Source organism: Mustela erminea, chromosome 8 (assembly GCF_009829155.1).
Source record: "Mustela erminea isolate mMusErm1 chromosome 8, mMusErm1.Pri, whole genome shotgun sequence".
Classification (NCBI taxonomy): domain Eukaryota; kingdom Metazoa; phylum Chordata; class Mammalia; order Carnivora; family Mustelidae; genus Mustela; species Mustela erminea.
In genome coordinates, this window is record NC_045621.1 from 102085799 (window position 1) to 102099897 (window position 14099).

At 47.8% G+C, this 14099-nt stretch overlaps 1 long non-coding RNA gene across 1 annotated transcript in view; it reads right to left on the bottom strand.

Annotated features, from left to right (window-relative positions):
• Window positions 1-13465, bottom strand: part of LOC116596754 — a 50042-nt gene extending 36577 nt beyond the window's left edge. Inside the window, exon 1 of the long non-coding RNA XR_004288302.1 lies at window positions 13180-13465. This is a non-coding gene — a long non-coding RNA (uncharacterized LOC116596754). The remainder of the gene's footprint in view (window positions 1-13179) is intronic.
• Between the last annotated feature and the right edge of the window lie 634 nt (window positions 13466-14099).

Below are 14099 nucleotides of genomic sequence, written 5' to 3' on the forward strand. Positions count from 1 at the left end.
TAGCAAGCAGAGAGCGGGAGATATGTAAGCAGCCACCTGAAAACACTGGAACTTACTATAGGTCCCTCCTCCCCAGGAGACTCCCTTGGAAGACCTCAAGTAGGGAAATGCTGAGCTCATCCAGTCATTTTATCTTGCAAATACTATGCTCCCATCCAGAGATGACAAGAGTCCTAGTTAAGATCACACAGCTGGAGCCTCCTCCCCTGCAGCAACCCTCAGTTTGTTTTGTGGGAGAAGGGGGATGGGGTTATGGACATTGGGGAGGGTATGTGCTATGGTGAGTGCTGTGAAGTATGTAAACCTGGCAATTCACAGACCTGTACCCCTGGGGATAAAAATATATTATATGTTTATAAAAAAATAAAAAATTAAAAAAAAATCCTTTTGAAAAAAAAAAAATCACACAGCTGGTTTCAGAAGCTGGCCTCCTAACTCCAGCACCCTGCTCTGGGCTGGAAAGCTCAGCGGGTGGTGGTCAAGACAGTCTGAGAAGCTGCCATGCTCCACCCCTCTCGCTGGGAGTCCTTGAAGCCCCACCCAGGCGTCTCTAGGCATGTGCTCCCACCCTTCCCCTCTGCTCCTAGGGCTCTCTTTGACCCTGGATGCTTCTTCCTATGGGCCCTGAGCATAGTTTCCAGAACCCACTGGCTGGGTTGAAGTGCCCACAAATGCAATCCGACATAAAACAGCCTAACCAGGAATTTAGGTATAAGGAAATGTCAAACATCAAAGTACCTCCCCCAAATTGTTTTACGAGACCTTGCTTTACCAGCATAGATGCCCTCCTAATTAGCCCTCTTCCTGTGCCCTTGTTTCTAGCAGAAAGGGTGGGTCAAATGTGGCTGCTTATAATATATACATATTACTTACAAAATAGAGATATGTGTGTGTGTGTGTGTGTGTATGAAATGAATGGAAACAAAGAAACTTACTTGCTAAAGATTAGGCCTTCCCTCACCAACAGTGCATTCTCAGAACATGCTTCATGGCTAATGAATTTTTATACATCATTGTTATCTGCACATCTATATTACTGAAGAAGTCTTAAAGATGCAAATAGAGTTTGCTCAAGACATACCATTACCAGGTTCTCCGACACCAAACATTTCACCATGTCTTTAAAACCAGGCCTCGGGTTTGCAGATTTGTACCTTAGGAACCTGCCCTCCCCTTCTTGAAATTCAAACAAATATTTACTGGTTGTGGAGAGATCAGTGGAGCAAAGTCCAGGCTGTACTGGTGGGGTGAGGGTCTGCTGGCTACATTGTTTTGAAAATGGAACTGTTGCCAACCCAAAGCATTCAGAGACTCCACGGTGTGCTTTGTCCCCTTCCAAGAGACACCCAGGGACTCGAAAGTCTATTCCAATTACAACGGCCTTGCTTCAACCCCCTAAGAACTCTTCCAGAAGTGTGCTGGAACATGTCATACACTCTTTTGAAAACCCTCAGTGATAGAGAAGTTTCTTGCTTCTGAGGAAGAGCTGAGTTTTGGAAAGAGTGGAAAGTCCTTTTGAGCCAAGTCTGATGTATAAGGTGAGTGATCTGGCTGGGAGAAGCCATTTGGAACAAGAGTGAGGTCTGGATATAAAATCACAAAACTGCTTTGATTTGTCTACGACAGGGCATGTGTGTGAATATGTGATTTGCACACTAACTCATAGAGGTCGTTCTGAAAGTGATGCTTTTCGAAGATCAGGAGTCAGTAAGGTGTGGTGAGAAGAACGGCATGTCAATTTGAGGTCCTTCTTCGGAGTGGTCCACTGTTATTTAGAGATGCCCAGAAAACTGTATAAGATCATCACCTTGGAACCCACTTGGTGACTGAAAGCAGAGATCCCGTCGGAGCCTGGAGTGGAATCACTCCGAGGCCAGGCCTTGGGCTACACACAGGTTTCCATGTCCCCTCAGGTGGCAAGGCTGGGAGGGGGCCGGGAGCCCCCCCTCCCCACCCCTTCCTCAGCCTGCTGGCTTGTGGGCTCTGTTCTAAATGACGCTGCTAATTAAGGAGAGTCCTACCGCAGCTCTGGGCTGGAACTGCCCGAGCGGGCCAGCCTTCCTTGTGCCGCAGCTTCCAGAAGCATCCATATTTCAGGGGTTAACAGCTCATCTGTAAATAAAATAAAATATCCTCTGGGCTGCAGCCAGGTAGCCAGGCCCTGCCTTTGGCCTGAATATGATTAGCAAGTCGTCAGGATGGAGGCAGGGAGAGGGTGAGGGGGTCATCGGGAGGAGGGTTCCAAAGGAGATTTTTAAGACCTCTGAGGAGGGACTTTGGTGATTGATTTCCAAGAGGGGTTACACAACACACACACACACACACACACACACACACACACATACACACTCTACCTCCCTAACCCCCCAATTTTGAAATTAAGAGACAAAACCTTATATAATAAATTAACTGCTTACTGCTTGAGGCCCCAGAGAAGAAACAGGAGGGCAGGGGCACCAGAGAGGCCTTGGACTTGGAAAGGAAGGTGGAGGAGGGTACAGGGGGCAGCGGGGGCAGCGGGGGCGGATAGTTGTCAGGTTCTGCCCCAGTTGTGGTCAGATCTCAAAGGTGACACAGAGAAGGACACAGCAAGCTAGCAGGGACTCGGTCTACAGAAACAGAAAGGCTGGAAGGGAGGCAAGGTGAGACCACAGGGGCGCCTCCTTGAAAACAGTCCACGCAAAGCTGTTCCTTTGAGAAAACCTGGCTATTGTTTTAAGTCCCCACTGAGCTATTTGCTTGGGCTTCACTGTCATTTTATTTTCTAGACCCATTTTGTGCTGAAGCCCTGTGCGTCTTCTTCAAAGGAGACAGGAGCCCTGACACCGCCGCACAGACCCCATCAGATCCGACTTCAGCAAGAAGCCATTGGGCTCTTGAGAATGAACTCAGTAAGAGGCAGACTCGTCATTATCCCAGTAACGGTCAGATGGGCAACCGTCTCCACCCCTTTCCTGCGAATCTCAAACCCTTCAAAGGCAAAAGATTGCTTAATAATAACAATAATAATAATAAGGTGACTTCCCTGGGATGTAACACATGCTCACACAGCCAAGAAGCAGCAGTCACAGCGGCTTATGTTTTGTTTTCATTTCCCCCAGTACTCTCGGCATGTGAGCAGGTGGTATTTTTACGTCTGTCTTATATGTCTATCTATTTAGCCTCTTTAATAAGCTTGGAACGATGATGCATATGGGTTACATTAAGGGCTTGAAAATTTTTCTCACATCCAGCAACACAAGAAATTGTTCCCACTATATCTCACTTGTCTGCTTGTCTGCTCCCTTGTGAGCATTCCAGCCACCTTTCCTTTCTTCACCCCAATTTCAGCATGTGGTGAAGGCATTAGCCAGGGTCACATTATTTCCCGGTTCCAGTTAGGTGAGGAAGAACAGTTGACTGTACTTTTGAAAGTGCAGTCAGCTTTGGAAATTACGGTCTTTCTTTCTTTCTTTTTCCACAGACGGTCCATTTGTCAGAAGCCTATCATTTCTTAGGCCTGTGTAGGACTCTTAAAAGCCAACATCTTTAACAATTGTTTTCCTACACGTCGACGACAAAGAACAAAAACAAAGCAGCACACCCACACAGACACACAACTCGGGCGCTGTTAATTCTATCACCTTCAAAATATTTCTAACAAATGATTCCTCCATCCAGAGGGGCAAAGGAAAAGTTCCCCAGGGCAAGGGCTTGTCGAAAATTGAAATCTGTGTGGGACTTTCCTGCTTCCATGAAAAGATTTCTAAGATAGGCGCAGAAAATGAACTTCCGATGATTGTCTCCACAACATGAATGTGTATCTTCTGTGGGGAGAAAATCTGTAACCTCATCAAGGAGTAGAATTCAAATAAATTTTCATTGTCCCACTGCACAAAGCTAAGCTTAGACGAATCCTAATTTGTTATTCATTCTTCTTGCTTCATTCATAATTTGATGCTAAACGTGGTGACACAGCAGTGTCCCACAAATTCGATGGCCTCTGCCCTCATCTACAAGTCTTGTAGCCACACAGGTTTGGCTTTTATACTAAAAAAATGTTTTTAAGCTCACAGAGGTTGCAGCATAAATGGAGACTGAGGACATTCCTTTTTCTATGCCCAGTGAGCCAACGTTAACTTCCCTCTAAAATCACTTTTTACTTTTTTTTTTTTTTTTTTTTTTTTTGCTTTTTTTTCCACTTTGATTTTCCATTCAGGCTAACTGGGTTCTGCAGTTTTTCCCGAATTTGAAGCAAAAATTCATCCTGACAAATGCTTTCGGTTTAAAACTAATGTTTGCCCCAACTGGATAGCTACCACAGATTTCAAAAGGCTTTCGGAAAATATTCCACAACCTGATTTTTAATTTCCTGCATCATCAGCTACTTTTATGATAATATTTAATCTACTGAAACAAAACCAGCCTGGGGGGCGGGGAGAAGCAAACAACAACAAGGAAGAGAAGGAGAATTTATTTTTAACACCCTGTTCTCAAGTAAGGTGGCTAGTGAGAATCGAAACAGCTTCACCTACAGGGACTAGTTCTCTGTCTCCCTCTGTTCCCTTTCTCAATTTTTGCCTTCTTTCCTCTCCTTTTTTTTTTTTCTCCCGGTGGATGAGCGAATTGTGTCCAAGATTATATTTCACTATATACAGCTAATGGGTCCCAATAAACAAAAGGCTTCAAGAAAGAAACTACCCCCCCCACCAAAATTTGAAAAGAGACATTGTAGAGTTATGAATTGTATAAATAAAAATAGTCAACTGTGGCCCAGATGTGCCAGACCCCAAACTGAAAAGATGTCCGGTGAGGCATCACCTCAAGAGGTCAAGTTTGGAAAATTTGGCTCAGGTGCCCCAAGGGCCAGGCCACGGTGGTGATAATGTCATTATCTGTTAAATCAGGAAGAGAGATAGATAATAAAATGCCTCAAAATTCAGGGGGCTCCTTTAACTCGGGCACCTCAAACTTTTTACTCCAGAGCCCCTTGTTTTAGAGATGACTCAGACAAAAGAGAGATCTGAGGGCTTTGTGGGTCTCTATTTTCCTATGTCTGTTACATCAGATTTCCTAGGAAGGAAGCACTCCAGCGAGAGACAGTTAAGCCTAGCACAGTGCAGAGGAAAGCATTCCTGAGAAACTGTGCCCTAAAGAGGCAACTGAGCCAAGCCAATGGCCCCCTCCCTTAAAGGAACTGCTCCCAACTATAAGGAGAGCCCCCCCGGAGGAACCTCCACGGTTGTAAGCACTGGCCTGGATCCGGCAGCTCAAAGCCATTAGAATGAGCCCTTCCTGAGTGGGAAGACATTTCTGGAAGTTTTGCTTGTGTCTTTGGGAGAAAATGGTCCCTTCCAGGAGCACTGCGCTGGTGAATCCTTGTTCAGCAAAGTAGGAAATGTCACTGGAGCATGAGCCGTGACAACGGGGTGTTCATGCCCGCACATACCCCGTCCTCTGCCAAGCAGCTGCTGCAGCTGCAAATTGCAAGGCGAGCTCCAGAGGATGAAAAGAGGCCAACAGACCACAGTCACAGCGGCCGCGGTCATGGACCGCTGGGAGAGAAAGTTCAGGTTCTGGTAAGGATGTTTCCCTGGAAATGAAGGGGAAGTTTCCTTTAAGCTCCGTAATTAGCTTGTTGGAAAGCTCTCTGATTCACTTCTCCACCCTAACTCTTCCTATCATGAATTTTGCATCATTCTATGCACAATAATGCACATAAAATTAAATAAACAATTTAATTAATTTAATTAAAATTAAATATTAAACATATTGTGTATAAGGAACCTGCGCTTTTGATTTAATTGGGCGGGAGTACCCAAAGCAGTTTGGGTAACAGCAGAAAATAATTAAAACCAACAAGTACGTTAGCCTCTGGGTACAAGAAATAGTTGGGAGCCTCCTCTTGAGAAAGGTTTATTTAATTAAAATTAAACTAATCTTTGGAAAACATTTGATAAGCATTTCATAATACAAATCATAATCCAAAAAATGAGGCTCAGCCTGCCTCTCCACAATGCAGGAAAATCATGTTAAATAATTTATCTCTGGCAGCAGCTACTTTTTTTACACACACACCCAAATACACACACACAGTCATTCAATAGACAACATGTTTGCCAGGTTCGAATTCTAGGTAACGTTGGAGTCTTCCAGAATCTAGATAAACATTAGCAAAGTGCACTAACGCATAATATGTCCATGGTGAGAATGGTGGAGACTTGGTGCTTGATTTCAAACTGGGTGTGGATTTTCAGAGTCGACCAGCCCCATCGAAAAACATTTTCATGAATTTATTTAAAGAGGAAAAGGCAAATGTTTTGACAAGTCAATATCTTCGTCTGAGTGCTAATAGAGCCGCAAAATACAGAGGGAGCGGGGTCCCCCCAGTCATCCTCAGATACATTCAATCCACAAGACAGAGAGGGTTAGTGCTTCATACCAGGAGAGGAAGACCGTTTATATTCCCACTTGTTTCCTTCCTCCGATTGGTGTGGCTAGACCTGTTACCCAGTTGCACAGCGTCGGATAAGATTAGACACAGACCACAAAAGAAAGACAGCAAGCAGGCCCATGCACATGGCTCCCCGGGAACTATTCCCAGGCCCTGACCTGCCAGAACCCGCAGACATCCATCCACTGTCTTTACCAAACTAAGACCCATTTTGACACCTCTGGCGTGAGCATAAAAATCATCAAAATCTGCTTTGCGGACCAATTCCAAAGTTACTGAACACTTATGTTTCGGCTAACAAGTGCCTTTAGGCATAACTCTGATCCTAAATCATGTAAATTCCAATTGTCCACCCCTTAAACATCCCGCACCCCTAAAGGAGGAAAATCAAAGTTAGACCATCCATTTGTCCAAATACTCTCCACTTCGATTTCAGTATATAGAATAACTGAGTCTTTCAGAGGAGTTAAGATATTTTCTTATATTGTAATAATTCATAATGGATAAAGCAATTACATTCAACTCAAAGACCTGCTAGTACATAATACTGCTTTTTGTTTTAGCTTTAGAGCAAAAGATTTTCTCTCCCTATCCTGACACCAAATCAAATTCTTTGATGATCATATGTATTCTGAAAATCACTGCTGCAGATTAAACATACCCACAGGTGTCACGCACGTAGAAAAATCTGAATCAAAGCTTAGTCCTGCCTATAGCAAGGTTATTTTGCACTGTCTTTGCACTGTGCTCTGTGAAGAAAGCTACGACAATGTACAACATGCTATTTTATAAGCAGTAATTCATAGTGGCAACTAATAATTATTCCTACAATATCAAGCACTCCTCAGAAAACTCAGCTAAGCTTTTAACCACTTCTCGGTTGGGTTGAACTTTTCTTTGATCAGAAGAACAAAGTACCTTTGGAGACTTCCAGTTGGGCCCAGAGACACAGCGATCCAAAGGGTGGACTGCCTATCCCCAGACTTAACTTAAAACATACACACACACACACAAAACAAAACAAAAAACCCACAAACCTGGAGATTTGGCAAAGCTAAGAAGGATGCAAGCAAAAGATCCTAAAGCAATCTCCAGCTCAATTAACTCTTTCACGTAATTTTTAGAAAAGGGTGTTTAACCCTCTAGGAAACGCCCAGCAAAGAGCCTGGTGCTGCCCTGGCTTCCTCCGGACAGGAACACAGCTGCAGAAGGGCTTCCCCTCTGCCATCCAGGGCCTGTCAGTGGTGCCCTTCATTTGCATGTCAATCCTTTTACATGATTAATATGTATTTATTGACCAGGAGGCCTTCCCAACCTAGGACAAAGGAAGACCCGCAGTCCCCTTTTATAGGGCAGCCATAACTTTCCTCGCAGGACGGACAATTGTGCACAGAAATAATTCTCTTCTACGTAGAAAGTTCCCACCATTCAGACACACGTTGTGATAGAAAGAAAATAGTCCAAATTCAGTGCCCAAAGCTCAAGGGCCGCCTCCACTCCTTAAAGTCCCCATAAAGCCATTCAGCAGCCTTTCCTACTACTTTGGAGGGGAGGAAGGACATCGGCACTTGGGAGACAAACGTGACCTGTGGCCCCAGGAGTCTGGTGGGCTCCTCCCCCTCATGAAGGCCCAGGAGGCTGAGGCCTGCCCCGAGTTACCTGAGGGGAGAGACCTGCCTTCTTCGGACACCGAACGAAGCTTCGTCCAAAACATCCCATTATTTGACTCCTCGTGAATCTTTTATCCACTCAAATACACGTCATATTTCCCAGATCAACACGTGCAGTTTTATTTATTAAACGGCAAACTCCATTTTTTAAAAAAAAAGATCAGCTTTCTCTCTACCATTGAAGATTCCCAGAAATCCTCTGCTCCTGTAATCTCTTCACTCCCTCCCACCCGGGAAAATAGATAAAGAAGAGCCGAGATGGTTAAACAATGGCGTAAACTTCCATATCCACTCTGTCATCTGCCTGTCAGAATGTCAGGGAAGACACTGTAGGTAAGTCCGGAAACACTGCAGGAACTGGGATGACTCTTTAGTCCTGACGCTGAAGATAAGGAGTCAGGTCATCTGAGGGGGCTGATTTCGTCTTGAACCTGGGTGGTTCTGGAACTTACCCTGATCCTTGGCGTCCCACCTCTGTGCATATTAAATCCTCGGGCCCGCAGAGAGGCGAACAGCTCACTGTCTAGAGTTCTCAAGGAACAGTTCACACAGCCCTCTCTTTTATAAGGTCCTTAACTACAGAAATTAATACGGGGCGGGGGGGAAGGGACTTTCCTTGAGGTTGAAGTATTTCAAATACAGCCTCCATGTAGGTCCCCTAACCTCTTGGAGGAAACACACACACACTGTTCAAGGGCCTAGGCTTTGAGTTCCAAACCTGAACACCAAGGAAACTTGAGTCATCTTTTGGCTCAAAGGCCAGCTCTGAATTCCTCCCCCTGGGATTCAACATCCTCCAATTATATGAAAAGTATTCACTTGGGGTAAATTCACTTGATTTCCAAAGGGAACTAATTCTGGGGTGTCAGTCCCCACCCCAGTCTGTCCCCTACCTATACCCTATTAAACCCCGGGAAGTTAGGGCCACAAGGTATGTTTGGTAGGAAGACTGACCACAGACCTGCTCTTCACCCACAGCCCCGTCTAGGCTAGGGGAGGAAAGCAGTTTAAAGAACCACAATGCTGTCGGTTCCACTTCAACCAACTCTTATTTCACTGTGTCATTTTTACTCAAACTGGTTTATGTGTATAGACGACCCCTAAAAGAATCCCAGAAAGAGCCCCAGAATTCCAAGAATGTATATTCCAAGGGCTGGGCCTGCAACAGTGAACTCAGGGAGGCAAAGTAGAAAATGACCCCAGTAAGATGTTTCAAATTTCTGCCCCAGTGTTGCCCAATCAGAAATGTGATGCTTACGATGGAGAAGGTATTTGCCTTGGTAATAACTCTGCGGAAAATTACCCCAAAATAGACCCAGAGCCACTTGGGGGATGCCCCTCTGGCTTTATCTATTTCATGCGACAAACAGAATGCTAGTCACCCTGCATTCCAGCCCTAACTGCCCTATTCCAAACCCTAAGCCTAAAATAAAGCTCTTTGATCCTGCTCCGTACAACCACAATTCCCAGAAAAATCCATCCAAAATGGTGGCACAGAGATCAACAGCATCCAGGAACAAATACAAGGATAAGAAGGAAAAGCAAACATAACCTCTAAATTCTGTAAATCAGTGGTATATTCTACTATCCTAAGCAGATTTGATGTGGGAGAAGTAGGGAAGCATTTTTTTTTTTTTCCTGAAGCTACCAACATCATAAACTAAGGTAGGCTCCCCTAAACGTGACTTTGTTTTCTATTTCACAGGTTGTAAGTTCAGCCAAGTTAACCAACCAAAAAATGGTCCCAGAGGCATTGTCTCTGCCATTCCTGAAGTTAAGAGATGGGCTCTGGTTCTCTTTACAATATTCCAAACACCCAGGCATAGCCTTCAGGAACCCATTCCACTAATGTGAAAACCTGGGCTATATTGCACACCAAAACGAGCGCCTAGAACATGTGGAATCCATCCCTGCTGGTACCCAATTCCGTGCATCAGGGGCACTCGGTGTAGGCCAGGCTGAGCGACTGAATAATTGATCAGGGCACAACAGAAGGTTTTCCCTCTGATATTTGTCATTGTGAGACTCCATCGTCTGTTTGCGAAGGAGTACCTTTTGTTTTAAGTCTTCAACTTTCTGACCACCAACTCAGGCATTTTTCTGCAGGGGGGAGAAAAGCCAAAACCATGCAAAAAGCCCTCTGGGTTTGAAAGAACGGTTGCAGACTCCTGAACACCTCAACTCTCACGTTGGCCCCCTCCTCATCTAATTTTGCAGGCCATTAATCCAGAATGGGCAGTAGAGCATTTCGGTATTTGCTTTCACATTAAAGTGACTGAGTAATTCATGAAAGTTGGCAACTGTTCGTGTAAGCAGCAAGCCCTCTTTCCTCCTTTCCCCACTCAGTGTGGCATGTTCACATACACTTCATGGGGCTCCCCTGGCCCACCTAGGGAGCCTCGCCTTCCCTTTCTGCACGTAACCATTGCAGGCCCTGTGGGGTGACCATGCTCTCAAAACCCACTTAGACTGTCCACTGCCACTGAGGACCTCTGTGGTATAAGAGCAATCATCTGTTAAGGGCAGAAAAAACACCTACAGAGGCCTGAATCCTAGGCAAGCTACATAGACGAGTCACCAGCTTTATAATAAGGAAAAGTACATTTTGTTTTCCAGCCTGGCCCACTGAAACTGGAGGGCAGTTCCCACTCTCACACTTCAGTAGCCTAGCTTCTTAAAAACAGAAACAAAAACAAGCCCTTCTAAAACAAAAGCAGCACTTTCACTTTCCTTGCAACCTGTGAGCTGGGAAAGGTGACAGGAGGAAGGGCAAGGGACCCTCCTGGTTATCCTCACGCACCCCCCCCAACTCAAACAATAGCTTTTGTGTCAGAGGGGCCTCCCAGCGTGGGCTAGCTGGAATGTTGGAGATGCCACTGTGTTGGAGTTAATAATATATTGTCACAAAGGAATTTCAGCCTGAACTCAGGAAATTCTCCTTCCAGGAGCTTCTACTTTTCCCTCTTCAAACTTTCCTGCTCTGTCTCAAAAGAATAAGAACTCACTGTCATTTTTCTCCTGGAGGCTTTCTCCTTGCTTCCTTCCAACTGTCTCCCCCACCCCCACCGTGTGAAATGAGCAAACAAGCCCTGATGAGGAAGGAGACAACAATGGGTCACTCGGTGAGTTTTGTATAATCCAAGGTTAAGAGGCTCCGGATCCATTTCCAAAGTGACCCACCCTTTCCAGAAGGGACTGCACGCCCTTGGGCCTGCGTATGTGCGCCAAAATAAAACTGGACATTGAGCTGTCACTATGAACACAGCCACTTAGCCAAGCATGGAGAAGGTCACAAAGGCTGGTGTAGGGTTGGAATGGGAACAGGAAATGAGGTCAGGAAACGGCACATGGGTCTCCTGGTTCCCTCTTGCAATGCATCGCAAGTCCCTCTGTCGAAAGGAAATGGAAGAGAAACCCGGGCTGTGAGGACAACCAGTATCTCCGAATCACACATAAATTCCATACTTCAGGGAGCCTCAGGGTAGCACACTGGGCAACCCCAACATACACACACAAACACACACACACACACACACACACTCTTCCCTGGTCCCTAATCTCTCAGTTCTCAAGTCAGGGTTTTGTAGTTAGGTCCTTATCCCATCCAGAGGGAGACCACAGCCACAGACCCAGCAAAGGAGTTCTTCACTTCCGCAGGTAAGCCCACTGCAGGGGCTTTCCCCAACGCAGGTCTCACAGCCAAATGAGCTTGTGAACACGGAGACGGCTGAGGATCCGAGACAAGGAGCTTGCTCGCTCGGTTTTTCTGGGGCCGTGTTTGCCATTTGCGGGAATAAATGAAGCATCGGTAATCTCCATAAAAGAGCTTTCACGCTTCATTCTCTGAAACTAAGTTGGGGCTTAGACGGAAAAGAAAAAAGGGACTTTTAATTTAAAGTAATGATCATCAACGCTCTGGCTCTGGAGGGTCTCTAAGGGAGAAGGGGGTCCCCCACCCCACCCCAGGAAAATGGAGAGAGGACCATGCAGTGCCTGGCCAGGCCCCTCTTGCTTTGCATGGATTGGTGGGCCAAATTCCAATGTGGGCAGCTCTCTTAGGAGGAGGGCAGTGGTACAAACGGCTCTCCCTGGGGTGACTGAGGGAGTGCGGGAGCCAAGCTGGGGAAGAGATGGAGACTCGATCTGCGCCCAGGAATCACAGCCATCTCCTGTCTTCTCTGCCCCCACAGCCCTGCTTACTTTTCACTTCTGTTTGGGGCCAAAGTTTGCACACAGGGTGCACAACGTACAGTGCCTCCTTTCCCCACACTGCATCCTCAGGTCCTGCCAGGTAGGAGAGCCACAAAAGTTTTATTCCCCAAAGTGAACTTCGCTTACTTGAGTTGAATGAAACTGGCCTCGGGGAGACTGTATCCTTCAAATTATCCCCTCCCCCAACACTCACCCAGCACCTTGGGCCCCTCACTTCCCTGCCTCTGACAAACCACCACACACTAGATATGCCCTGCCAATGACTTCCACCCCGTGAGGGCATTTCAGACAATAAATAAGGAACTCGAGGCCTGATGCCAGTGGAACTGGGTCCAGCCGTCCTCTCTGGGGTATCTACCTCCCGATTCCCCCTGGCTTCTGCCTAGGGAGGAGACGCCACTGGGTCAGAGCCCAAGATGAAGGAGCCCCTTCCGCGGAGGCTGGAGGTCGATCTGCAGTGGGGCGCAGGCTTGGGAAAGCGAGAAAATTTTGGAACGACGCGTCCCAGCTAGACCCAGGCCTCTTGTGCGTGCCCTCCTTGCCCGACCGCGCCCTTCTGGAAGCTCCGCAAGGCCTGGGCGGAGGCCCTCCCAGAGAAGACGCAGAGCGAGGGCAATTCGGCGCCGCTGGTTTTAAAGAAATTCCAAATAAACAGTGAACCAGAGCGGGAAACCGCAACTGTGCATAGGGAAGTGACTTGGCGAAATTATCTCCAGAAGAGGAGCGGGAAGGTGGGCAAACATCTGGGCCCTGAAGGTGCTAGCTTTTACCGAGGGAAGAGGTAGCAGGGGATTGGGCGGCTACTAGCAACTTTTCCTCGGCCCTAAAAAGGATCCCGCCTGGGGGATTTCGGAAGACGCTCACCTAGTCCGGGAAAATTCAGCTGGTGGCCCTTCTGGGGCCAGGGCCGCCCCAAGCACGCACGGCGGAGGCAGGCGCCGGAGCCCTCTGACGCCTGGGCCTTCGGGCAGGCCAAGGGCGCGCAAGGCGCTGAGCCGGCCGGTCCAGCCAGGGAGGCGAGCCAGCGAGGGCTGGACTCCCCGTGGTGTGTGTGAGCGCGAGCGCGCCTCGTCTAACCGTTCAGGACAAGTTGAAGCAACAAAAATGAAGTCGATCTCCCAGCCTGGAGGTTCACCGCCCCCCTCCCTGTTTGACCCCAGGCCCGGCCTCAGAGCCGGGCCGTCTGCCGCCAAGATTGCACAGCCGATGCGCATTGCTGCCAGGGGAGGGGCGCGGGAGCCATGGAGTCAAGGAGGAGCAGGGGGTGAAAGGAGAACATGGCGGGGGGGGGGGCAGCGTGGCCGCCTCCAACGTCCCCGCTGGTCCCTGGAGCCAGCTGGGAGAAGACAGGAAGGTCGGAACGCGCCGGCCTCCCTCGGAGCAGCAGGGAGCAAACTTGAGAGCTGGGCCGGGTGAGAGAGGAGACGGAAAGCGGGGAGCCCAAGGGACGCCCGGGCACACACGCAAAGGAGGCCGGAGAGGTTGGCCGCAGGAGGGTGGCCTCCGGAGCGCAAAACGGAAACCTTGGAGCAGAGGACGTGGAGGAACTCAGGGGCTGGGAAAACCATAGAAAATGACAGGACCGCGAACCCAGCCTAGACACAAATCGAAACTGCACAAAGAACAGTCGCTTAAGAGAACCTGGCGGGGGGCCGGGGGGCGGGCGATGGCGGGGATGGGAGAGGCTGCGGCAGGAGCGCGGGTCCTGTCGCCTGCGTGGAGGTCGGGCGCGAGGACGTGGCCGCAGTGGCAGTGGCCCGTCCCTTCGCGTCTCCAACGAGTGG